Source organism: Lacerta agilis, chromosome 4 (genome assembly GCF_009819535.1).
Source record: "Lacerta agilis isolate rLacAgi1 chromosome 4, rLacAgi1.pri, whole genome shotgun sequence".
NCBI lineage: Eukaryota > Metazoa > Chordata > Lepidosauria > Squamata > Lacertidae > Lacerta > Lacerta agilis.
The window spans coordinates 65,626,751-65,654,433 of record NC_046315.1 but is presented as its reverse complement, the minus strand read 5'-3'; the positions used below and the strand labels follow the sequence as shown (position 1 = coordinate 65,654,433).

The 27,683-nt window shown below is 39.4% G+C and overlaps 1 protein-coding gene across 1 annotated transcript in view; it reads right to left on the bottom strand.

Annotated features, from left to right (window-relative positions):
* Positions 1-27,683, bottom strand: part of ARHGAP6 (Rho GTPase activating protein 6) — a 186,780-nt gene that overhangs the window by 64,186 nt on the left and 94,911 nt on the right. The gene's annotated exons all lie outside the window — the stretch shown is intronic.

Here is a 27,683-nt window from a genome sequence, read left to right as displayed (position 1 = left end):
TAAACAACATTACCAAATCAGAATGCAGCCGCATCGATACACACATATAAATGAACCACAACAAGAGAATGCCAAAATAATGTCAGAGAACAAAGTCTATGTGAAAATGTCTATTACCAACGTTCACATGAGATCAACTACAAATAGTGCTCAAAAAATATGAGGCAAAGTCAGTGGAGGTTGACCCATCAAGGAAAACCAGGGCACTATCCTACGAAGTCAAATGTCAAGCAAATTTTTAAAAATGTTTTCAAAATCTCAAAGTCACATTCTTTTGCGTCCCACAAATACTCATATCTTTTCATTTGAATTTATAACCTGGAGCTATTTCTACTAAGCACATGTTCTCTGGTCATCTGCTCTCTGCACCAGTCAGCCAAATCTAATACCAAAAACTATTGCTGTGACCAGGAGGCCCCTAATCCATCACCAGACAGACAAAAACATGTGAAAACCTTTTATTCTACTATTAATGTTGCAAACTCCTTACCCCCAGCAGTACAGCAGAATCCCCCCACCTTATTTCATGATAATACCAGTTTTATGACACGCTGTTCACCCTAAAGTAGCATTCAAACACCACGAAAAACAATTTAAAACAACCCACAACCATAAAAATAAGGTGGGTCCTAAAAAATATACCTCAAGTGTCAAAAACCAGGTTAAGGAGGAGCATCTTCAGCAATTTAGCCAATCAAGATACATTAATTAGCATACAGCCACATTGCCACTTTAATAGGGCTGCAGCCATGGTAGTCCATTAGCCTAGTAGAGCTATCAGAACCATACATATGCTCTTACATTGGTTGGAACTACCGTATTTCCTTGAAGGCCTACTACACCTTTTTCTTCTCAGTAAACCAATTGGTAAGAGCCTTGTATTTACACTTAAAAACAAACAAGCAAACCAAACAATCCACCAAGTGATCTAGAAACCCAAATTAAAATTGCTCCTCTCTGCCATAGGCTCATTGTTTTCATATTGAGTATATTACTCTGTTGTTGTTGTTGTTCAGTCGTTCAGTCGTGTCCGACTCTGGACCAGAGCACGCCAGGCAGTCCTATCCTTCACTGCCTCTCGCAGTTTGGCCAAACTCATGTTAGTAGCTTCGAGAACACTGTCCAACCATCTCATCCTCTGTCGTCCCCTTCTCCTTGTGCCCTCCACCTTTCCCAACATCAGGGTCTTTTCTAGGGAGTCTTCTCTTCTCATGAGGTGGCCAAAGTACTGGAGCCTCAACTTCAGGATCTGTCCTTCCAGATATATTACTCTAGCAGACTTTAAATCAAAGTGGTGGGCAATCAGTCATGCTTACAGCAAGAGACAAAACAATAGTCCAGTATCTCTTTAAAGGCTAGCAAATCATCGTTAGTAATCCATGAAAGTTTAAGTATCTTATGAAATGTAGTCCAATAAAGCTTAGACCTTAATAAAGTTGTCTTTAAGATCCCAGTAGAGTTGTTCTTGTTTTGCTAAAACTGCACTGTGATCTATTTAACAGGGTTAAAAAAAAACCTATGAAACACTTTGGCAAATTTAAATGCTATTACAAAAGTAGAATGGTGGATGGGATGCTTCAGATGAGAACTCAAGTGTGCAGAGCCAACATGCAGCACAGGATAGTATATTGCACCCTGAATGCACACCCTACCCTTGGACAATCATATATTTGATTTACTAAAGGTCTTCATCCAAAACCCAATGTTTGTAGGCCTAAATATACTGGTTGTGTCCCAGGGGGTTTGGCCCATGATTCCAAACATGGCCTCGTGCAATTCAAAATAAGAAACAGGCAGCTGGAGATAATAAAAAGTCTGTTGTTCTTTATTTGCAATATGTCATTTATATCCATTCTACCCTTCTTTCAAAGAGCTCAATGTGCCATTTATGGGTCTCCCTTTCTCCATGTTATCCTCACAGCAAAGCTATAAGGAGGCAGGTTAGGCTGATCCAAGGTCTCAACTTGAGCTTCATGGCTGATTTAACCCTGGTTTCCCAAGTTCTAGTCTACTTAATAACCCTCCACCTTATTCCGCATTCTGGAAAAAGACATAGAATGCTGCACGATACCTTTCAGACTTATCAATTCAGGCTACAATCCTGTAGATACCGTACTTATCAGGGAGAAATCCTCATGGAATTACTGTACTTCTGTGTAATGTAACGGTTATCACGTCATCGACTTACATTTCAAATTGTGGCAGCTTTTAACGAATGGAATGATACAACGTAAAGTGTTTCTTTGCTGAGGATGGGGACAGAACCAGAATAGGCGGGAGCCACGCAACTTTTGCCCCAGCAGAGAAGTAACTGTTAACAGCAGGGACCCCCATTCTGAGCCAAAGAAAGACACTTTTTTCAGTTTAAGCGAGGTGCTAAATATTTGTACAACTGCAATGCTTAAGTGTCCACAGTATCTTTGCAAGGGAGAATACAGAGCAAATCGCAACAACTTGGACAAACCACCAGGCTTCATTGTCCACACCTCTGTGATATAGCAGTTGAATGAAGCTCTAATCTATAGGGATAGAATGAAACCTTTGGCTGCCTGGTTAAGAATCAATGGCTGGAAGCCTTCTCACTGCCTGTGCCCATGCAATAACAACCTGATAGCACCTCCCCTTTTCCAGCAAACACAAAAATGAGTTGTTTTTTACCTGCTCTGAAGCTTCGGTCAAGAAAAAGTGATAGAGTTATCAAACATTTAAATATTGCAACTTATCACTCAACCTTTTATAAATTCACATCTAATATCATACTCTCTGCTCTGTAGCTGCAGAATTTATGATTACTGTGCAATATTGCTTTAAAATAGTTAATCATTATTTATTTTTGTTAAATATTATTAAAAATGTAGCTACATGTACACTGTTGTAAAGATTTTATTATGAGGATGGTTTATCACAGTCTGAACCACGTAATATCAGAGAACGGGAAGGGGAGAATATGATTAATGAGGAAGCAGAAGTTGATGATGAGCCAGGAATCCTCCTTTTGCCAGTGGGGGGAAAAATCAGATTCTAATTCCGGAGTTTAAAATATGACAGTGTTCCCAGAATTTAATCTAGTCAACACCACATTTTACTGGGAAGGAATTCCAAGGAAATGCAGCATTTCATTTTTTCTTAACGTTCCAGCCAACTTGACAATCTTTAACTAGATAGCCCCCGTTTTCCTTAACTACACTCTCCAATCTTCTTGTACCTGCAGCCCATGTTTAACACTTAATGCCACATTTTATATATGTTTTTAATACATTATAATTAAGTAATACTTCAGGTATCCTGAAGGATGGGGACATAAGTTAGGGACACAGTTCATTTGAACTTAAACAGACAAACCTAGCAACATAAAGCTTCATCAGGGAAAATAGATTGGGTGAAAAATATATAATTTACATTTTAAGACCCAGAATGTATGTATGAGAAAATGAAGCAAATGACAGTAGCATTGTTTTAACTGTTCAACCAGAAGACTAACCTCAGTCACAGTGATGGAACAAAGATCAGCTAATTCACACAGGCCCATCCCTACAACTGCAAGGCCAAATCAGCAAATCACTTTTCTTTTCTTTTTAGCCCTTCTGTCCAACTCTCTGCATACTCTGCTAAAAAACTGGTCAGCAAACATCATTCAGTCAAAAGTTCTTTGAAATGAGAAGTGCAACACAAGATGGATTTCTTTGGAATGTGGAAAAGATCTAGGTTGTAATTAACTGGAGCTGGCCAATGTCTGATTAAGGGCCATCCTAGCAAACTCAAAGAGGTGAAGAAAACGAAGCAGTTGACAAAAAACACTTGACCAGCATCTAACCTTTCTAACAATGTACTGTATTTATACCCGATAAGCTTTACAGCTATTTAAAATAGACCAAACTGGAGCATGATGCCCAGAGAGCTTCACTACATCACTGAAAACAAAGCATAGCAAAGTTTGAAACTTAAATATACTAACGGGGGGGGGGGGAGTTACAGGAAACCATATGACACACTTCATTTCAGTATAGATATAGTTATTTGAAAGGGGCCTCCAAATATATAATTTGTCACATGCCCTATCCAAGGAATTTCCTCAAACTATCTACAGGAAACACATTGCATTAGAAAGCAATAAAGGAATGAATATTCAAGATAACTCTGTCAAACGAATGTTTCATTCAACACAATATCCTTCATTAGGCAAAGTATATTTCTGCTTTTCCTGAAGTATAATGGGGTAGTAGGGAAGCCAGGTACGTTTTAATACTTCCTTACAATCATGAAGACGTACCAAGATCAGCCAACAGAACTTTTTTGAGGGACAGGATCAAAACAAGAGCAACATAATTGAGGTAAACTTATACATTACTTCACACATACACAAACATGATGAAAGAAGAGCAGTCACTCCATTTGTTTCTGTGATTTTTCCCAGTTCGATTAATTAATACAAATACGCTACTAGTTAAAAAGGAGAGGAGAGATGTGCCCCAAATCATATTGTATAAGTTAATTTCTTACTTTGCTTTATACAATTAAAAAAATGAAGTGCTGGCCCTTGTGCAGAGGGAGGTTATCACTCCAGGCAACAGATTCTGGGGGCAGGCAGCAGCAACAAGGTGGTGGTGTTTTGTATATCAAGCCAGCTTCCATATTTCCTTCCCCCAGGTGTGGAAGAAGACCCTGTCCTGTCAGTGCTCAAGTATGATTTATCTGCCATCCCTATTGGCTTCTGCACTTAAAATGGGAAACAAAACCATTTTGTCCTTCACCTAATGCAGCAAAATGTATTTGGCTGGTTCTGGTGTTCCGTCAATTAGGGTAAATCAGCTGTAACACCAGTGGTAATGTCTAGTTAAATTTTCTGTTCTACATGCAAGTCAATTGGTATTAATAGTACTGTACATCAAACTACCAATGTCATATATAGAAACTGGTTCCTTAAAGGTGTATAATAATACTAACAATAATGCAAGCAATAATGGGGGGAAATACAAACCATAACTCTCCTCAACTATAACTGTTTCAGTAGCCGTGTCTTTTTCTATTTCCTCAAATTTACCACCATCCACGTCCTAGATATGCTAAACAAATGCCAAAATGTATAATATAAAAATGCAAATTTTACTTGAATATTGTGTTGTGATATGTCACAACCAAACCAAGATCAATTATTATTCGTTTTTCTGCCATATCCACAGAAAACGATCTACCTTCAATTTAGTCAACAAATGAAGGATCAACAGCTGTAATTGTCAGTTTGTTTCTGGCAAATAAATCATTTGCTCTGGCAACAGCATGTGATCATAAAAACTCCTACCCTTCATCCATGCCTGAAGAAATATGAGGATTGTCTTGCTCCACTGTCACAACATCCCTTCAAGTGATTTCGGGTGAATCTCCTTCCCAATGCAGCCCTGTAAGATGACATAGCCACCACTGTTGGTGAAGGGAACAAGTGGAAGTAGCTGTCCAGGTTTTTTACTCTATCTAGAGATGTTAGGGTTTGAACCTGGGACCTTTTGCATGCAAACCAATTTCTCTGCTACTGAGCTATTTCAACTAGAATAAGGTTACCAGACGTCATCGTTTCCCAGAGAAAGTCCCCGGATTTACAAATCAGTCCCCTGACAAAATCCTATCATTCCTACTAAAGTTGAAAAGTGTTCCCGGATTCATTGAAAAAAATCTGGAGACCTTAATCTAGACCAAACATCTCCAAACTAAGGCCCGTGGGTTGGATGCGGCCTGCGCGAGCCAATTGTGCGGCCCCCGACAACTCCCGCCGCCTGTTCTTACCGCGCGGCACGGTTGCCCATCTCCGGGTTGGCGCGGCGACGGAAATAGCTTTTGCGCATGCACAAAACGTCATTTCCAGCGCACTTTCAGGTCTGTGGAGGCACGTGCGCACGCACACAAGCTATTTTCGGTGCTGCGCCAACCCGGAAGTGCACAGGAAAAAGCGAGTGCACGCCCCCGCCCTGCCGCTCAAGCGGCGCCGGAGGAACCCTACTAGGCAATTCCAATAGACTGCATCAGAGAAAATATTGGGTGTCCTAGAGAAATACAGCTACTGAGTCCTTAAAAAAAAGAAGACGACATATAGATCCTGCAAAATCACATCCCATGCAATGCAAACAATGCTGATTGCTGCCTATTGGAAATTTTTAATATGGCACAATATGTTATTGCATTCTCAAAATTGTTTACTATATTGGCAAGATAATAAAATTGGCCGGGGGGGGGGAGTGGGAGGGGGAGAGAGAGAGAGAGAGAGAGAGAGAGAGAGAAACTAGTTCCAAATACATTTTGAGATATTCTTTTCCGTAAGGAAAATCTGTAAGAACAATACAGAAAATATACATTCTCAAAGAACACAAAGCAACATACTCTAATGAGAAACACAAAAAATAATAAACTCTGTCAGACAAATTTTACAGTAATTCTGCTACAATGAACAACATGTAAACATTCTACATTAAAACAATATGAGACCTTAGGGGATACAGTACAACAAAGCTATAATAATGGTAAGTATTATTAGCCAATATTTATTTTTACTATAAATGGAGGAAGGGGAATACACGAAACAAAAGCCAAGACAAATGTGTATGTGTTTAAGAAAGAAGAGATTGAGTTTCTCTTTTCTGTGCATCAACAAAGCAGGCTTTCCACAGATTCTGCTTTCCATTTATAAATTCCTATATACAGCTGGTCATGAGATGCGCTTCACAACTGTAGATGACTCAACTGAAACTGGCAGGAATAGAAGTACAGACACTAACAGTTTCCTTTTTTAAAAAAAGGACTTCCTTTGCAGAGATAAAAGTACCGTACCACTTGAAATGCCCCTTTTAGAGAAATCAGCATTTTCAAACACTTAATGAAATCCGAGCAAAGCAGCAGCCCCAAACCAAACTGATGCCTCCCTCAAAGCAGTGAAAAGTTTTATTAGCAAATGTACACTTTATGGTTTTTAAAAAGGCAAATAAAATCATCTTAAAATGCAGTATCATTTGGAAAAGCAAAACACATCAATTTGGCTCATTTAGGTGACACTAATTTCCCCCATTTAATTCCCAGTGTCAAAATCCACAATTAATTCACTCTTTTCTGAAATCATAAACTTGATGGACATTTTGGTAGGTCAATCAAGAGTTCAGGAGTAACTTAAGTCTGAACACTATCTTGCAATATTTTGGTGGGTATATTTTGGAATACCTTCTGTTTCTGCTCTTTTCCCATCTTTTTGTGGGCACATCCAAGGACCACAAACACCATAAAGTGGGAATGGGAGAATGTATGCATGGCTACCTATACATTGCTTCTTCTCCTGCCTGTAAAAGTAAATTTAATCATAGAATTGTAGAGATGGACGGGATCCTGAGGGTCATCTAGCCCAACCTTCTGCAATGCAGGAATCCCAACTCAAGCATCCATGACAGATGGTCATCCAACCTCTGCTTAAAAACATCTAGGGAAAGAGAGTCCACAACGTCTGGAGGAAGTCTGTTTCACTGTCCAACAGCTCTTATTGTCAGAAAGTTCTTCCTAATGTTTAGCCAGGATCTCCTTTCTTGTAACTTGAAGCCATTGGTTTGGGTCCTGCCCTCTGGAGCAGGAGAAAACAAGCTTGCTCCAGATAGCTCAGTTGGTAGAGCATGAGACTCTTATTCTCAGGGTCATGGGTTTGAGCCCCATGCATTGCAGGGGGTTGGACCCTTAGAGTTCCTTCCAACTCTACAATTCTATGATTTTATTATCTTCCATGTGACAACCCTTTAGATATTTGAAGATGGCTATCATATCTCCTCTTGGTCTCCTCTTTCCCAGGCTAAACATACCCAACACCCTCAACCATTCCTCATAAGGCTTGATTTCCAGGCCCCTGGTCATATTGGTCGCCCTCCTCTGCAGACATTCCAGCTTATTAATATCCTTCTTAAATTGTGGTGACCAGAACTAGACACAGTACTCCAGGTATGGTCTGACCAAGCCTGACTAAAGTGAAACTATTACTCCCCTTGATCGGGACACTATATTTCTGTTATTGCAGCCTAGAATAACATTAGCCTTTTGTGGCTGCATCACACTGTTTTCCACAACCATCAGCCAATCACCCATTCCCACCACCCTTCTGAATAATACCCCTCCCCACTCTCTCACTATATATAAGGGTCTGGTGACTTCTGTTTCAGTGTATCTGAACAATTGTGCATGCACACGAAAGCTCATACCAAGAAGAAACTTGGTTGGTCTCTAAGGTGTTACTGGAAGGATTTTTATTATTATTATTTTGTTTTGACTATGGCAGACCAACACGGCTACCTACCTGTAACTGTTGATGCATGTTAAACTTGTGGTCTACAAAGGTCCCTAAATCCTTTTCACATGTACTATTGCCAGTCCATGTGTCCTCCATCTTATATTTGTGCAGCTGGTTATTCTTGCCTAAATGTAGAACCTGACATTTGTCCCTACTTAAATTTATTTTGTTAGTTTAGGCCCTGTTCTCTAATCTGTTAGGGTCTTTCTGAATTCCGATTCTGTCTTCTGCGGCATTAGCTACCCCTCCCAGTTTGGTGTCATCTGAAAATTTCATGAGCATCCCCTCAATTCCTTCATCCAAGTCGTTTACAATGACGTTGAACAACAACGGTTCTAGGACAGAACCCTGCAGCACCCCACTTATCACTTAAGTCCAGGCACCTTTAGTGAGCGTTCTTCAGGTTCAGTCAGTCAACCAGCTACAAATACACTTATCAGTTACCTCATCCAGTGAGTAGTGCTAACATGTCAGCATTGAAGTTAGCTCTTGAAATTACACCTTTACTATCCAACCAGACAGATGAGGATTTAATTCACTGCTGAATACCAAAATAGTCTCTTAAGTATTTTACAAAAATAGCAAATATATGTATATTGATAGATATATGTGTGTGTGCACAGATAGGAAAACTAAAAAAAAAAAAAAAACCTGCAATCCAATGCTGACGACAGTCCTATAGGCTGCCTTACCTATCTATATCCTGTTCCCCCTGCTCAACATCTTGGCTGAAGCATTTCTCAACCACTCACTCAATGGCAACCTCCTCCTCACACATGCCCTGCTTCTATTATTAGTAGTAGTTAGTTGCTTTATATGCAAAAACAAAATCAAAGAAACAACAATGAAATACAATGAAATACAAAATTCAAAAATGGCCCATTCACAGTTTCAATTCGGACCTGGCAATAATTAATTAAAATTTATATGTCTCCCTTCATCATATGATCTCAAGGCGGTTCTCAGAATAAAAAATTGGCAGGTTCTAATAGAATCTGAACACATGTTTGCTGATCACCACTCATTACCAAGCGGACCCAGAGATGGTTCCTTCTTATGGACCTCTTTGCAGTGCCTCGCATGGAACGAGCAAAACAAAGGTGAGCATATTAGGGATGCCTATGAACTAGCATCTTTGAGTAATAAAATTTCAGGAGCTCTTCAGAAGACTCAACATCTTCTCATGTTACAGTCCGTGTAGCTTACTCTTCTAATGGTAAACCAGTTTCTAACTACCACATTTTAAAACCACAGATGAATTTCCTCTAAAATTGTACTGTCTTGGTTGACAAAAAATATCAGCAACACAAGAGTATGCAGAATTTTTCTCATGTTTTTCTTAGTTACTTCTGTTGTAATTTTTGCAAATACCAAAATGTGCAATACAGAAAACGAGGACACCATGGAACACTATGAAAGACCACTGAGTCACATGCTGAATCAGAAATTCATAGCTATCACTCAGCCTACAACTTTCTCTATTAAACAGAAGCCTTGAATTAAAGCCCAATGAAGAAAATATTACAGGATTTATTCCTTTGTCCCCTTGTGAAATTCTCACAAACTAAACAATGCATTTTCCCACCAATGCATGTTCTCATTTGGGGATTGGGTGAGGCTGGGGAGTGGATGGAGAAGAAAAGTTGTTTTGAGCCAATCTTGGTGATTACTAATACTTTAAAGGCCAAAACAGGAAATAAAAACTGAATAATATCTGAAACCACTTTACAAAGCTTTTTAAAATAAATAAATAAATCTCTATTTAGTACATAAAAATGCACATCATATTAAATGCATTTCATTGCATAGCATCTAATTTTCAAGCATAGCCATTTTCATTAAAGTGTGTGTGTGTGTGTGTGTGTGTGTGTGTGTTAAAGAGTATTTAATTTCTGCTTCACATAAAGACACACATGTGCCAAGACACTATTTTACGTTTATCTGTACTAAATGCCTCCATTTAAAATACTTCTACAAAGGTTTTTTTTATATAAAAAAAAACGGGCACTACAAAAACAGTTGCATCTGCACAAATAGACTTTTTAAATTTTTTATTAAATTTAATGCAGATGGCAAAAGAAAAATTACAAATAAATACAAATAAACCTCAGAAAATACATATACAAATACAAAAAATTACATAAAAAGATATCACATGAACGTAATTCGTTCTGGAGGTCCGTTCTTAACCCGACACCATTCTTAACCTGAGGTACCACTTTAGCTAAAGGGGCTTTCCGCTGCCGCATGATTTCTGTTCTCATCCTGAGGTAAAGTTCTTAACCCGAGGTACTACTTCTGGGTTAGCGGAGTCTGTAACCCAAAGTGTTTGTAACCCGAGGTACCACTGTATAGAACTCAAAACCCACAGGAGGCTGTGGTGGCAACCAACCTGGATGGCTTTGAAAGACTGGACAAATAACATGGAGGACAAAGGCTATCAATGGCTTTCAGCCTCTAAATACAAGTTGCTGGTAGGTTGTGTTGTGCTCTTGTCTATCTTGCAGGCTCCCCACAGACATCTGGTCAGCCCCTGTAATGCTGGACTGGGTGGGTCATTAGCTTCATCCAACACGCTTGTCTTATGAACTAGTTTTATCTATAAAAAGGTACACATTTTTTAGAATACATTGCGGAAAATGCGGATGCTTCAGCAAAACCACAAACCAGAGTTGTTAAAAATACAGGATCACGTTACGAAAAGCACACTACTACAAGTGCTGGAGTTTTACAACTCAATGAAACCTTAAAATAATAATTTTCCATTCATTTGCAGTTACCACCAATTAACTAGAACCACTTAAGTACTAAAAAACCTTGACTGATCACCCAACCACTAATGATTCTAGAATGGGTAAATGAAAAAGAAATATTGTGTTTGAATGGATGTTTTTAAAAGGCTACAACTTATTTCACTCTCTCAATTGTGGAAAATTAAATTATGTCTTGAAAATGAAGGAGTGAGAATTATAGTTTATGTCAGGGATGGAAAACTGCTAACTGACATGCCAGGTCCAGTACCCAAGTATTTTTCTATCCCCCCCAAAAAAAACAATTGATTTTATCTGCAAGGGAATCTGCAACCGTGAAAATATTAATAAAAAACAACTACACGTTAGTAGCATTGGGATGTTATGGCGTAGCCATGGCAGCATAGTTAGAAGTGTTTCTCTAATTCTTCAAGAAAACGGGACAAAACATCCATTTCTATTTCCTGAAATCTAAGTGATTACTCATATAACACTGCCCACTTCTTTTTTATTTTACATAAAAAGCATTCCTGCCCACACAAGGAAAAAGGAGGACTGTATAGATATGGTTGTTCTGTCTCTTTATCTGACTGGCACACCTCAGGAACTGAGGTAAAGACAGGATATTGTTGCACACCACCTGCAATCTTCACAGCAGTATGAGATTCCAGGTAGTTCCAGGCCCTTACCCAGGGCCTGTGTTTCCTTTTGGACAATGAGACACAGCAGCCTATACATATTTACTTATTTATACATATATACAACTTGAACCAATGACATAGGGGCTCCCAGCATCACACTTCAAGAGGGTTCTGTTTCTCCCATTGCAGTAGTCTCTGATTCAAACTGTCAGCCCACATTGTGTTCAGCCCCCCCCCCCAAGCCTGCTGCATTTAACACACTGACACCTTTCCCCCTCAATCATGCCACAGCCAACCAAAATACTCAAACTTCCTCCTAACAAAAAACTCTGGCACTGTCTTCTGAATAAGGATATCAGACCTCAAGGTCGGGCTCCACCCATCTGCCAGCTGACAAGAGTCTCTGATTCACTGATAGCCCATCTCCTTGTCTTTGTTCTCTGTTAATGGTATCTCAGGCAATCTTCTGACATGGAAATCTGAGCCCAGCTATTAGAATTCTGACTTTCATTTTACTCACCCAGCATTGATTAAATTATAACACTGACTAAATCCAGGAATTATGGGTACCTTGCAGCCACAAACTCTAGCAACCAAACTCGTAACAATATTATAAGTATAGATGCACTTGTTCCTAACTTTACATATGTTTTCAGGAGGAGTATGCTTGCAAAACTTGAGAAAGTCAACAGAGGTGTTCTTTAGGCACAGAAAGCCCCCTTACCTCAGAAAAGGACGAAGAGTGGGTCATTAATTCTCTCCCCATTCCCTACCACCTTGGTGTTTCAAATTTAAAGGGAGGAAAGAGGGACTTGAATGAAAATGTATGAGCAATGAAGTGTGTTCTGAGTGTGCTTTATATGTGTGTGTGCTGGGCTGTGTATTTGTATGAGCACGAGAGGGATGGCCACATGTTTAGTTAAGCCCTCTCCTCTTTCGTCTTGTCCACAGTCACAGCTGATGTGCGGCATCTAAACAGTTGGCAAAGAGTAGGGTGGGTGGGGGGAGAGTTAGTCATTCTAGGTTTCTGTCCATGTTCTGAGAAACCGCTGAAAGATCAGTAAAAGAGACAAGTTTCTATGAAAAACATATTGTAACACCACTATGTACAAATCTTTACTTGCCATGTACAGCAGAGAGAAACACTGGAATTTCCACACCTTGCCCAGCAGACCCTTTTGAGCATCTTGGCAACATCCTCATCCAACTGACACTCATTCAATAGTCTCATTAAATGGTTTTCTGGAAGCATTCACAGGCACTATAATCAAGACGGAATATAAGATGATCATAATCTGTTTGATCTTGATGATCTTGCCATATGACTTCTTCTAAATGGCCACCTGGCACCAGATTGTCACAACACCAGCTGCATGAGCCCTGAATATCATAGAATCTTAAACCGAAGATCTGGAAGGGACTCTGAAGGCCATCTTGTCCAAAACCCTAAAATTCAGAAGTCTGATTGCCTAGGTTCACACAGCTAAAATGAATCAATGCCACTTTTATTTTTTAAATTTTTTTAAAAGTGTCTAAGCAGCTGCTGGCTTGGTAGGAGTGGTAAACCAACTTCACTGTAAACCAATCCATAATTTGGAAGCCTATGTCAAAATGATGAAAAGCTTGATAAACCTTATAAAGCAATGTTCTCTGAGTTGACAGAAACCCCATTATGTTGCTGAACTGCAGTAAGCGAAAGATTTAAAATGACATTGTTATCTGACAGGTCATTTTATATGGGCGATGTTTTCCTCACCAACAGCTGGCCTAGCAGAAGTGTGTAGCACACAGCTTAAATCTTTAAAGCAAAGAGGAAAATTGATCTACCAATTCACACATCAATATTCACGCCCCTCGCCTGGCAGACTACCGATGCCCGTTGCTATTGTATGCAGATGGTGCAGTAATTATTTCGTACTCTCGAGTAGGATTAAACAGAGCATTGAAGATATTTGCTTCTTTCTGTCGATCCAACCACCTATCCATAAACTATTCAAATTTCTAAAATAATGATCTTTTCTAGAAGTCAGAAACAATATACGTGGAAGCTTGATGGTGCAGAGGTGCAATAAGTCTCAAAATTCCAATACTTAGGCATCTTTTCCCAACAAAATATGAGATGGAAAGCCCAACTCCAATATCTCCTTAATAAAGCAAAAGCCGCATCATATGCACGTCTTCAATTCTATTTTACGGATGGCGCTCTGCATGTGCCCTCAGGGTTGAAGGTGTTTAAAACTAGGGTAACGGCCACACTTGCTTATGCGGCCCCACTTTGGGCTGCCTTGGCAAATCTCTCCTTTCTTGAGGTCATTCAGAATCAATTTCTACGCTGTCTTCTGAAAGTCCCAAACTGTGTGAGTAATGCGGCTATTCGTGTTGAATTAAGGATGCCTTCCCTAGAGACTCTACTGTGGAAACGTGTCTTTAGTTACTGGCTAACACTTTGGTTGAGACTATCTAATTATTACCTAGCCCAATGCCTTTGGCGCGATGAGTTTTCCAGCCCATGGGCCAGTATGATTCATGCTAAACTTTCATCTATTGGAATTTCGCCCATAGAAGTCTTGAATTATGACTTTACTACAGCCAAAAAATATATTAATCAAAGATTGGACGATATAGAGTGGCAACGTAATTATATGCTTGGTGGGGGGACATGTTCCCCCAGTTGGGAATTGCTCCGCCATCTCATGTGCCAAACTATCTATCATCCCTCTCTATCGCCAGTCACTGTTTTGCTTTTATCAATGTATTCCCTTCAAATTGCCTTCTTCATAGATTTTCTAGGGGTCAAATTTCGGTTTTTATGCTCCTGTGATAACAGAACAATAGAATCACTTTACCATATAGTGTTTAATTGCCCTCTATATGAGGCTGGCCGGAAGAATTTAGTGCTACCATTAATACAAAAATTGTCTGGGCATCCGCTGACTTTCTTCTTGCTTTTTTATTGCAAGATACTGATCAGTCTGTAACCTTACAAATGGCAAAAAATTTAACTTCCGTTCTGACATTCAAGAGACGTAAGGGATTGTTGGTGGAAATTTGAAATCAAAATTGCTTGGAGGTAACATGCACATTATTTTGTATATTTATTAAGTCTTTTATTGCCACTAATTTTATTGTCGCCAATTTCCTTTTAAATTTAATTGTGTGAGTGTAATTGCTGTTCCTGCCGGGTTTTTTCCCCTTGTCTTGCTATGAGCTTAAAGCTGAAATAAACTGATTGATTGATCTATCAAAGTGCTCCATTTTCCATGGTATGTTTAGATATAACATCAAATCTATCAAGGCAAACACACACACACACAAATATTTTATTGCTTAATTGTTAAAATGCACACATCTAAGGAGCCACCATAATACCCAACAATGTTTATCCACCTTTAATGAATCTGTGAATAGGCCTAGTTACAGAAACCCACAACTGCAAAAATGGTAGTAGTGGATTTCATGATTAATACTATGTTTCTCCAATGGTTTTTCCATTAAGCAAGAAATGGGCGTGGAGGAGAAGGTACTTTAGATTAAGAGAAATTTAGTGAACAAAGGATTGTTATACAGTGTGTGCATGACAGTTGTGGGACCTTTTGTCTGCAATAATCCTTTGAAGATAACCATTTTGTTTCATGATACCTGCAACTGATTGCCTACTAAAAACGCCAACAGCTATGTCCTACACACAGCTGCAGCACTTTTAACAATAAAGTGATGCAACTTGTTCCATTATAAATTCCTTTGAAATTTCTAAAATATTTGTTTAAAGGGTGTACCCTTTTTACCACCCAAGTCAAGCACCAAGATGAATGCCTCCTAATGATGATCCAAACAAATACATCTCAAAATTCCTAGGAAAATTTATGACGAATCTGTTTGCAATGGATGGGACAATGCTTCTCTGTGCTTTCCTAAAAGGCTGATGGCTGTTGAAATAAGTTAGCAAAAATTAACCTTGGAGACTGTTGGCTTGCTTGTAATAGACTGTTGTCTATTACAAGCAAACCAAAGGTAGTCATAACAGAAAAAACTCTTACAACCAAGCTTAGTGTTTCAATTTCCCTGAAACAGTAGAAACCTCACTTGATATTAAGTCTCACAAAATTACAAGCCACAAAAGGTTGCATGATTTAGCATTAACATACAGAGTTGAAACCAACTTGAAACCAAGTTACCTGAGAAACTCTAACTCTGTATATGCACCTGTTCATCCACTTAGGTCCGCAGGGGAATGGCTCTGTTCTTCTTTTATACTATGTTATAATCTTGAAACATATTGAATAATAAGAAATCTAATACAGTCGTTCCTCGGTTCCTCGGAATGCATTCTGGGAGCCCGTTCGACTTTCAGAACTGTTCGAAAACCAAGGGACAGCTTCCGATGGGCTGCAGGAGCTTCCTGCACTCAATCGGAAGACGCGGAAGACGCGCTGGAAGTTTGGCTTCCAAAAAACTCACTTCCGGTTTTTGATCGTCCGTGAGCTGAAACGTATGAGTTCTGGGGCATTGCATTTGACAATCAAGGTATGGCTGTATTTAAAATGTAGTGTGCATAAAGTGGTATAAATAAATGCAAACATCACAGAAGGCTCATCTGTATCCAAACTAACAAAGAACTCACAAAGGCCAGGCTCTACAATACCTACTGCAATCATACAATAGGAAAAGAGGAGGCAAACCCAGTTTAATCTGTACAACCACATTTCCAATAGGTTTTTCAGCAACTTAATCTTTTTTCCATTAGGCACCAGAATTAGCTATTTTCCTCTTATCTCAAACACAGCCTTTACAAGATAATTTTAGTTCTAACTGCTGCTTTGAACTTAGACACGAAGCATTTGTGAGACCTTATACAGCTTAGTTTAGCTTTTTTTTCTCTTTTTTCCAAGAGAACTATGACCACTCCAGAGAAGCGGAACGTGATAAAATGTCTGTCTGTTACTGGTACTAGCATATGGTTTGTATATACAGAACTCCCCCTTGTGTACATAATTTCTATCTATAGAATTTTCTTAAGAACTGTTTGTTCCACAAGGTTTATTTGAAAAAAAAGTTTAATTTAGGGAAGGGGGGGGGGACTTGGAATCTACAAGCAATGTTAACTAACTTCCTTCATCACGCTAATTGTAAATTAAGGTTTTTATTTCAGAACAGTATCCCTTCCCTCCCCCACCCCAAACACATATACTCCATACGTTTATCTACAAGGTTAATAAATGGTTATAACAATAGCTTCCATTTAACTCTGGCTTGCAACGACACATAAACAAAAGCAAGCAGGATTCCTGAATACAGACAACCCCTATAATAAAAATAAGCTTTTCAGAGACAAAATAATCCTTCCTGGTAACCTTTGGGTCCTGCCTCGTTCTTGTCGGCATCTTAACTAGCCTGCCTGGGTTCTGAGATTGGTGGGGGGGACCCTTTCCAGTCTTGCTAGCAAGTGTTGCTCACTGTGTGTAGACCTGCAATAATGCCTTCTTTGGTATCTGTGCTCTGACTGTGGAACTTCCTTCTCTTGGAAGCACAGATGGCTCCATGGGCAATGAGCTTCGATTAGCTATTTAATACACACTTGCTCATCCAGGCTTAGAATTTACTCAGGGGCACCCTGGTCTTTGATCTTAACTGTACGTCCTTTACAAAGCAGATCTCACAAGTCTGAAGTCTGAATTGTTTTGGCTGAAGCCTGAAGTCTGAAGCCTAAGTGTGCATTGTTTTTGCTCTCAATCTCACAATAATTTTGTACTGTAGTATTGTTTTGTTGTTTAACTCATGAGGATTTTAAAAGTTTCATTACTTTGTATGCTGTGGGGGGGGGTTGTTTGTTTACTCATTTTGTTGGAAACTGTATCAAGCAAAGTGGTGAAAAGCAGGAAATAATAAATCTAGGCAGAAAACATTTGTATGAATAGAGCAGATGTGGCAACTGACCAAACAGTAGCACTTCATTAGATGCACCGATGTGCTGGGGGGTGTACATTATACAATCAAGACATACCTGTACTAATCATGTGTGGGACACACACTAATAATTCAGAATGAGAACTTCTTATTTCCCAATATCCCTCTGGACCTAAAATAAAATACTACACATGTGTTGCTGAGCAAGTTATGAATCATTTTGATCTTTTTCTCTTAAATATTTGCATTTGTGTAAAAGCCAAGCACAGCTTTTATACAGGAAACAGTCTTTCTCATTTGCATTTTTAAGCCAAGTTGACCACATGATTAAGCAAATTGGCACACATATATTTCATCTTCAAATCATTATACCAAATACAAAATAAACTTTGCATGGCATCTTTATGATACGGGTGATCATCATCAGTGCTCTGTTTACAGGTAAAAGAGGTCAATGCTACTCACAACAAAACTTACAGGAGCCCATTTCAGAAATGAAGTTGAAATAATAAGCTATTCATATTTTGAAATAAGATCAGGCATATTTCAATTGTTTTTCCTTTGATTTCTATTATGCTTGAAAATTAACTACAGAATGCCCGCTATAAAATGAACAGAAATGTTAGTTGAAGTTAAGGAGTCCCGAAAAGCCCTTTGTTGCTAGCAGTTAGTATTTCCTTTCAAATATTTTATGGCATTGGGTGAACTTGCTTTTTTAAATTATTACACTGATTAGTTGTATGATTTTTTAATTTGTTTTTTACAATCACAACATCATACAAAGTTTCCCGTCAACAACAAAAGGTCACTTATGCAGAGGCCTTTGGAGTCTACATCACTTGCTGAAAGTTCAGAGCAACCTCCACTATAAGCTAAAGCTCAAAAACAAAAGATAACACTACTCTCTACTGATTATTCCAACACATGCTGCTTATTTCTGCCAAAGTTACACACTTATTTTGAATGCAATAACTATTTGTCTACTCAAGTATTATCCAACATGACCATCAAGTCAATTTGTCTACCGACTCATGCCTGTTTTGCAATATGTATGTGGGAGTGTCCATGCTTTTCTCAGTCCACTTGAAGCATGTGATAAAAATAAGTTGTACAGAAAACTTCATGAAAAAATTAAGGTCAAAATACCCAGTCAATATATAGTTACCACACACTCCTTTTTAACATGATCTTTCCACTTGTGGAATAATTCGTCTAACTAACTTGCTATGACGCAAAGCTGCACTTTAGCAAAGTTAAGCTCAACCCACAACACTGTGGCATCAGTGTGGTCAGATCAGTGTGGTGTTTATTTATGCTATCCGCTTAAGGCTGCGCTCCTATGCATAGTATGGACTCAAGAGTTCCACTGAAGTCAAAAGCTGCTTATGAGCAGCAGACTGGGCTACACTGCAGATCCTATTCTGTCTGTGCTGAGCTGGAATGGTGGCAAGAAACTGAGTAAAATAACCGTTCCTGATGAAGCAATATATAAATATGAAAGCTGCTTCCAGAAACAAAGGAACACAGTGTGCCAAACTCCATACGTAATGGGCTAAGTTAAGCAAGACCAGGATTGGTCATAAACAAGCAATGCCTAACACCAAAATGTGCAACTAATTTCTCCTGAAATCAATACTAGACCTCTTAAATACCTGGCTTTTATTTAAAATGTGTGGCAAGTTCAAAAGCAAAGTGATTTCCATTATTACAGCAGTGACAGAATTCATCTGGTACATTAATCTTAACATTCCTCACAAGTGACTCAGGGAAGTAGAAGAAAACATTCCCACTATCTGATCAGAGGGACGTCATGTTTCCTACACAGAAATGGCTGACAAAAAGCACTGAATGGTTGCACAACAGTACCATTTTTATTCTTGTGTTGTTAAGACAACCTCCAGCTGTTTAAGAGTTTCAATCTTCTTAAAGAAATATGTGCCTTTTTTTTTTTTACTCAAATACAGGTACCAGCTTTCAGATAAATAATGTTAAGACCAACATAAAGCTCCTTGATGATTTATGAATATAATCGGGCATAAAAATGAAGACATGTATATGTTCATGGACAGAAAATAAAGCGTTTAGCGATATATCTGGGTTTCACATAACGTCTCTCCCCCAGGTACCACACAGACACGCTTAATGTTAAGAGAAGGAAATACATTAGGTGAGCTCCAATAAATTCCTTACCTCATCTCCACTCGACTGCATTGTAAGCCTTTCAAAAGGAAAAAAAGACTGGCGATGAAGAAACCTGCAGAACATTTTCAATATGGAAGCGACCCAAAAAGTCACAAAAAGGGGTATCCCGGCTTTTTCAATGGTGTTTCCAACATTATATCTGATGAATTATTGTATTTTAATATTTTGCTGGAAGCCGCCCAGAGTGGGGACCCAGCGGCTATAAGCAGCAGTGGCCTTGTCTGCCTGCATGCAGTAGCCTGGTGGGGAGTTGCATGCTGAAGGCCTGAATGGAGCTACAGCTGGGGTCTTTCGTTGTAGGCCCTGAGGTGTGGCGTTCTGTTGCTTTGCACCCTGGGGGGAAGGTTTTGCATGCAATTTCAGCAGAGGCCAAGCAGGCTGGTGGCCGCTTCCATCTTATTTGTGGGTCTTGGGCTGGCTGGGATATATTCCTCAGCTTTTAGGGCATTATTTCAGGTTCTCATCCCCTTCTTTTCAGTGTTTCTATTCCCCACCACCACCACTTCTGTTCCACCACCTGCTGGAATATCTTTGGCCCTGTTGTCCTGAGGCTGGCTTGCTTAGCGGTCGAGGCCTTGGTCATTTCACAGGGATCCCTATCCTTTCTGGGCCTTTGGTTTCTAGCCCATGATCACTGAGACTTGGGGCTTGAGTGTTAGACTAAGACCTTAGTTTCCAGTATTTAGGTTTAATATTGGTGGAAATACTAATTATTTCCAGAGGTTTGCCTAACCATTTTACTTGATATGCCTTCCCCAAAGGGGGGGGAGGGCAAATGTCCCAAATGTAAAGAAAAAGCCTCAAAAAGTATCTCCCTAACAAACACTCTTCTATGTCTCCACCTTGAAGGATGATAGTCCTGTTCTTGGAAGGAACACAAGGCCCCAGATGCATGCTAATGCCTAATTATGAGGCTACAACACTTGCCATGGCTAATGCAAGCTAACTGTTCTTTATTGCAATTATGAATCACTTCCTATGAAGCATCTCAAAGTGATGTCACAATACAATAGAAAGTATGCACAAAACAATTGCTTGTATGAAAGCAACTGCATATAAACAATTTCAAATAAATACTGATTGGGGTTAAAAAAAAACATTACTTAGTAGGCTTGCTGGAACACTTCAACAGACTATGAAAATACAAAAAAAGGAGGGTGCCTTCCTGATATGCAACAGGTAGGTGCCACCACACTAAAGCTCTAGTTTCAACACGATAAGGGACGGATGCCTGGTAATTAGTTAGCCCTGGTGACATCAAAGATCCTCTGCGCCTCTTCTGGGCCCCTAGTGCCCCTCGCTGCTCCCTATATGGCAGGGGTCAGCAAACTTTTTCAGCAGGGGGCCGGTCCACTGTCCCTCAGACCTTGTGGGTGGCCGGACTATATTTTTTTTGGGGGGGGGGGAATGAACGAATTCCTATGCCCCACATATTCTACTCATGTAAAAACACCAGGCAGGCCTCACAAATAACCCAGTGATGCATTTTAAATAAAAGGACACATTCTACTCATGTAAAAACACTCTGATTCCCGGACCGTCCGCGGGCTGGATTTAGAAGGCGATTGGGCCACATCCGGCCCCCGGGCCTTAGTTTGGGGACCCCTGCTATATGGCAATCTCTATATTCTCTACCACTATCTACCGGTATATCCATCCTATCATCAAAAAAAAAAAAAAAGGGAAAAAAAGTGTAAGCTGTTGACCCAAGAAATGTGAGCTTGGGTAGCCTGTGTTTAATATTTTAATAGCTCTTCCATAACATTACATTTGGCATTTCCAAAGCCATTTTTCTCAGCAACAACTTAAAATCACAATACAATAATAATTTATTTGCTCAATCCCAAGATTGGTTCTTAACACATATAACAAAGAAAAATAATAAACACACCTTCCGCCACACTGAGATTGATATTTCTCTTTAAGTTTTAATCGAGATGGCTCATTCTTAATTCTCTCAATTGTTCCTGTTTTAAGCCAACATGTTGACAGATGACACTACCTGTTGTGTATTAAGCAATAACACAGTCAAGATGTTTAATATAGAGTATTGTGTTGTATTGCAGACCTTATTTGAATGTACAAGTTACAGCGGGAACGGCAATCATTTGCTGATTCAGGGAACAGGATTTGGATCCTCTGCCGGATTGGTTTCCACGGGAGGGAATCCGTGCCATTGGTTCCCGCCAAAATGTATCTTCTCCCTACTAGATGACTGTTATTATATAAACCCCAGTTTTCTCCATTCCTGGTTGGCTCTTCCCTGTTTCTGAAATAAAGAGATGTAACTGATTCTCGCCTCCAGTTATTAACGACACTACACTACCCATTTATTTAATTGATCTGCGACACTGAACACCATTCTAATAAAAATTTACTTGTTACACATTGTATTGTAATAAGATTTACTATTGAAATCTTTGTTTTCTTAGTAAAAAATCCAGCTTTCTGAAAAACTTCACTGTATGTTTACATAGCACATTCCCTGTACCAAGCACATATATCACTTCAGTAGATAAAGGTTGCATGAAATGAATACTACTACATTTCTATAGACTAAATAAGAATTTAGTTTTGATTAGAAGGGAAAACTGCAACAAAATAAAATGTACTGCTAAGTACCCATTTGAAATTACTACATTGAAGTGGTCTCTCTCACACTCACACAAAGTATTACACTATCACACCACACCCCAGTCACTGTGCTACTAGAAATAGTCAACATTTTTTAGTACTGTATACTGTATTGTATTAACATAAAAATACCTGCTGACATCAAGCCAAGTTCCAAAGCTTAGAACCGGACGTGTAAAAGATTTTTAAACACTTTGGCTCAGAGAAAAGGATGTATCAAGAAGCCTAATTATGGAAACTCTTGATAACAATACAACATAAAACTCATTTTCAGAAAGTATGAAGCAACCAAGGGCAATTAAAACATGTAAAGATTCTCTCATATTAAGGTCAGTACTTTATTAAACAAAGCACTTACGGTAGTTTTTCATGAAATATTCGGGTGGATGTAATTTTGTTACATGTTCTTTTCTTGCACTTTTAAAAAATAAAGCTTCAGCAATCATGTTTTGTGCTTATTATTCCACAGGAAATTGTGTATGTGTTTGAATGCCATTGCTCTATTCAATTAAGGAACATAATTTATAATAATATTTTTCTCCTCCTAGGTATTAACGACAGTACTTAGCAAGCCATTCAACCTTGAGTGGTGTTATCTTTATTCATATACCTGTATCTCCCACTCTCCCTCATACCTTATTTTGTGCCCATTTACTTGACTCATTTTAAAATTCCTAGACAAATTGCATATTTTTTCTTGTGGTATAACGTATTATCCACGAACTAAAGAAGTATACAGGCCACTCCCCATTTATGTGGTGTTTGCTTTTCAAGGCACTGTGTGTGCCAGCAGGACACGCATACATTGGTACCTTGGTCTACTAATGAACAATTTGGGGAACGACCTCTGTAAAACCGGAAGTAGGTTTTCCGGCTAGCAAACTTTGCCCCGGAAGACAAACGGAAGATGAACAGTGGAAGGGCACCAGTGGCGGGAAGCCTCATTAGGGAAAGCGTGCCTCGGTTTAAGAACGCTTTTGGTGTAAGAACGGACTTCCAGAATGAATTACCAGTAAGTTCGTAAACGGAGGTACCACTGTAATCCAGCCCTGCTGAAAATGGCCTGTGCATTAGCAGTCATGCAGGACTCAAACACATGCAAATGGGCCTGATGAACTCACTATTAGGAATGTTTTTAAAAAAACAGCATCATCCATTCAAAACAACATCATGTTTTTCTCATTAAGAGCTATTGCATCACAAGGGAAGCGTGCTGATCATTTAACACATCTATACCACATCTGTAGCAGTCCAATAAAAGGCAAAGCTAACATTTTTTTTAAGACTTCAACATGAACTGAAGGCATAAAAATATCAATCAAGTGAAATAAAAGAACGGCATTTTCTTAAAGCAAGGAAGATTCATATTTCAAATTAAGTTTGGAAGAGATCAAATTAAAACCATGGCATAAGAATTGCAAGCGGTCCCTTATAAGGTTTTCCTTAAGGAATAGGTAGCACTGTGAACATAAAATCCTGAAAGGCCTCATGATAGGAAAAAAGTAGCTACCTTCTATCTTGCAGGGTATACAGTAAACAGCACTATGTAAATATTTTAATAACATATACAAGCAAACAGACGTGACACATCTTTGAGACATTTTGATACACCAAGTCAAATTACTATGTATGTGTGGGCAACAAAATGTACCAAACAAAGTCATATATGTTGCGTAAAAAGGAGAGTTTTGTTTGGAATGCTTCAGTACTGGCTCTAGAAACAGTATGATAAAAGTAGAGGGTATTTTACATGGTGCTTTAATAACCATGTCTACATGTTGTTCCACGTACAGTGGTACCTTGGTTCTCAAATGCTGAAAACCCGGAAGTAAGTGTTCCGGTTTTCGAAAGCCGAATGTCCAATGAGGTTGTCGGATATTGTTTCCGGGGCACCTGTACCAATCAGAAGCTGCACCTTGGTTTTCAAACATTTCTGAAGTCAAACAGACTTCCGGAACGGATTAAGTTTGGCGCTTTAGTTTTTTGCTATTTATTTTGCGTTTTTGTTTTTGAGGCTTTTTCGGTTAATTTGTTTTTTGTGACTGTGTGGAACCCAGTTCAGCTACTGATTGATTGTGCGACTGCGGAAATGGATAAAGCCCCCCCCCCCCAATCCAAACAATGACTATCATCAGTACAGGTAATTTTCATTTTTATCATCTACGTCTTATTTATTTTATAGTACAGTACGTTGATTATTGCTTTCATTTTATGGATCAATGATCTCGTTAGATAGTAAAATTCATGTTAAATTGCTGTTTTAGGGGTTGTTTTTAAAAGTCTGGAATGGATTAATCCGTTTTGCATTACTTTCGATGGGAAAGCGCACCTTGGTTTTGGAACGCTTTGGTTTTGGAACGGACTTCCGGAACGGATTAAATTTGAGAACCAAGGAACTATTGTACCAGCCTTTGCCCAACCTAGTGACAACTGCCATCAGTCCTAGCAGCACAGCCATGCCAACTTGGGCTGAAGAGTTTGACCAAAACAGCTGGAGGGTACCATGCTGGCAAAGGCTGCCATATACCAATATACAAATTACTCCTTATTTCTCATAAACCCAACAAGATACAGAACTCCTAGATTAACATAATATCTGACCATTTTGAAAGTGCTCAGTATTGACACAAGATGGTTTACCTGGTGTTTGAATTCAGCCATAATGGTGCATGCCTAAAACATGGTTTTCATCTCTTTGTGCTGTTCTCAATATTTTCTTTTAAGACACAGTGGTACCTAGGGTTACAAATGCTTCAGGTTACAAACTCCACTAACCCGGAAGTAGTTGCTCCGGGTTGCGAACTTTGCCCCAGGATGAGAACGGAAAACGCGCGCCGGCAGCAGGAGGCCCTGTTAGTGAAAGTGCGCCTCAGGTTAAGAACGAATTAAGTACCACTGTACTCATGAATTCATCTCGGGAAATAAACTAGCCAGCCAAACAGAGAGTACATTACTGTCCAGGGATGGAAGAGCAGGATTTGATAAAGAAAGTACAGGATGAAAAATTTGCAGAAGCTCTGTTAGTCCTAGGGGTGGAGGATAGGCAGCAGAAGAAAACCATATTGTTAAGTGTGGCAGAAATTCTGAGAGAGGAGTATTTCTCTAAAAGCAACAGGATGCAGATGGGTTGTGGCTAATGTTGTATGAACCCATCTTAAGAGCCAGCAGTGCACGCGGGAGCCACAGTAAATGGTAATGTGAACATACCCTCACTTGACACTGAACTCAGTGTCAAGCTTTTATTGGCCTGAATTGTTGGAATTTGTGGAAATATATACTATGGGACTTAATTTTATTCTTAACAATGACCACATGTTTTCAGAGTAAATTTGCAAAAATAGCGTAGTTCTTGGAATCTTTGTATGGTGCTGTGGCTCTTGCTCCAATTTTTAGCTGTTCATTCTTTTTAGTCTTTCAAGCATCATTTCATTCAGTGATTTATAAAGCACCTATAGCCTCAGCAATTAGTTGCACTTCTGATATAGCCTTAAAAGGTATTGTTTACATTTGTGATTCTGTGATGGTTATGTCAAGGTTGTAGGGATAGAATAATCTCTTTCCTCTCACATATCCACCCTTCCCCCCCCCAAAAAAAACCAAATAATGCAAACAAAACAAAAGCTTTTCCATACTATATTCAATTTGTAAAAGTTGCAATGTAGGCTCTACCTTTATTAATATGCAAGAAGAAAATATGTTAACTTTATAAAAGTAGTGAAGGTTTGCTTGCTTTTTACAAGCTTGACATATTCCTTGCGCGTGCACACACACGCACACACAAAATTTAAACAAGTCCTTTTAAGGCTGCATAGCTTCTGTCTAAAAAAAAAAAAACCTTCATGAAGTGGCTAACTCGGGATGCTAGTTTCTGCAGCACTCTTCTGTTCGTTAGAAAGTCCAGTTGTGTTCAAAGTGTGCACACAAATGGACATGCTTTCATACATTGTTTGCCATTATTTGTTTCTAGCTGTTGGGATGTTTAGAAAAGGTATCTAACAGAGCTCAAAGTGAGGTTAAAACTGTGTAAAAATCCTGAGATTCAAACAGTTCATCGTCCATCTCTCACAAACACTGACAATATTTTCCTGCCAGCTACTGTCTGCACAGATTAAGTGTGTGTCATGGCAATTGTGAAAGGGGTCAGATGTGCCAAGTATTTCTCTGACCCCACATGCCACTTACAAGAGACAGCATGCTGCAGCAGCTAGAGTAGAAGACGTGGTCCTCTTGTGCAACTTTCTCTCCATCTATCTGCTTCACTCATATATTCTAAGATGCATGCTTATTGCCAAATTACATATACTGCAAAAAAATACAGTAAGAAAAAATATTCATCATACACCCCTGGTTATTGCTAGTGTGGGACCCATTAACCATTTTGTGGGGTGGGGGTTTGTTCCATGTATTGGTTTGGTGGGTAGTTTGCTGGGGCCACAGCCTTACTTCAGTTTACTCCTCAAGTGAGCAAAAGCTAGCCATTTGATTTCTATTGGCCCAAACAATAAGATACTATTTCCACTGATTGCTGCATGCAGAAGTGTTGTTTGAATTTCCACAGTCCAGTTCAGAGGAGCTATTACCTCAATATTACCCCACAGTACCTGTGGGGAATACTTACAGAGACTGTAAGCGCATCAGTACAAGATTTTAGGTCAATGCAATAACCTTTTGACCAATAGTACATTACAAACAGTTTCAGAGTGAAACATATTCATTTGGTTGTGCTGCTGCTCTCCAAAGTCATGTGAAAATAAGTCCCAATACAATGCACTGTTGAACTCACATGCTTTCAAAGTTTATACGTATATAGCCTTAGATTCATGCTCATGTCTGAAGTTATACACCATGGGTTGGCAAACTAAGGTCCGCGGGCCAGATCAGGCCCAACTGACTTCTGAATCTGGCTCGCGACAGTCCAGGAATCGCCGCGTGGGTTGCCAGCATGTGCGTTCTTTCCCTCTCCCTCACACGGTGGCAGCACTTCCTCCCTCCCTCCTCCTAGCTTCTCCCTGCCCTGCCTAGAGGAGGGAAGGGGGCTGGGCTTTGTTGGTGCCAGCAGCAGCAGCACACAAGCGGCTGCCATTTTAAGCAGCCCCTCTCCGGAGCCCTTTTGCACGCTGCATATCATCCCCCCGCCACTGCTACCCCCTGCTGCTTGCAAGACACAGGTAAGCAGCCACCGGGGCTCGTGCATCATTTTATTTTTCAAAATACAGTGGTACCTCGGGCTACAGACGCTTCGGGTTA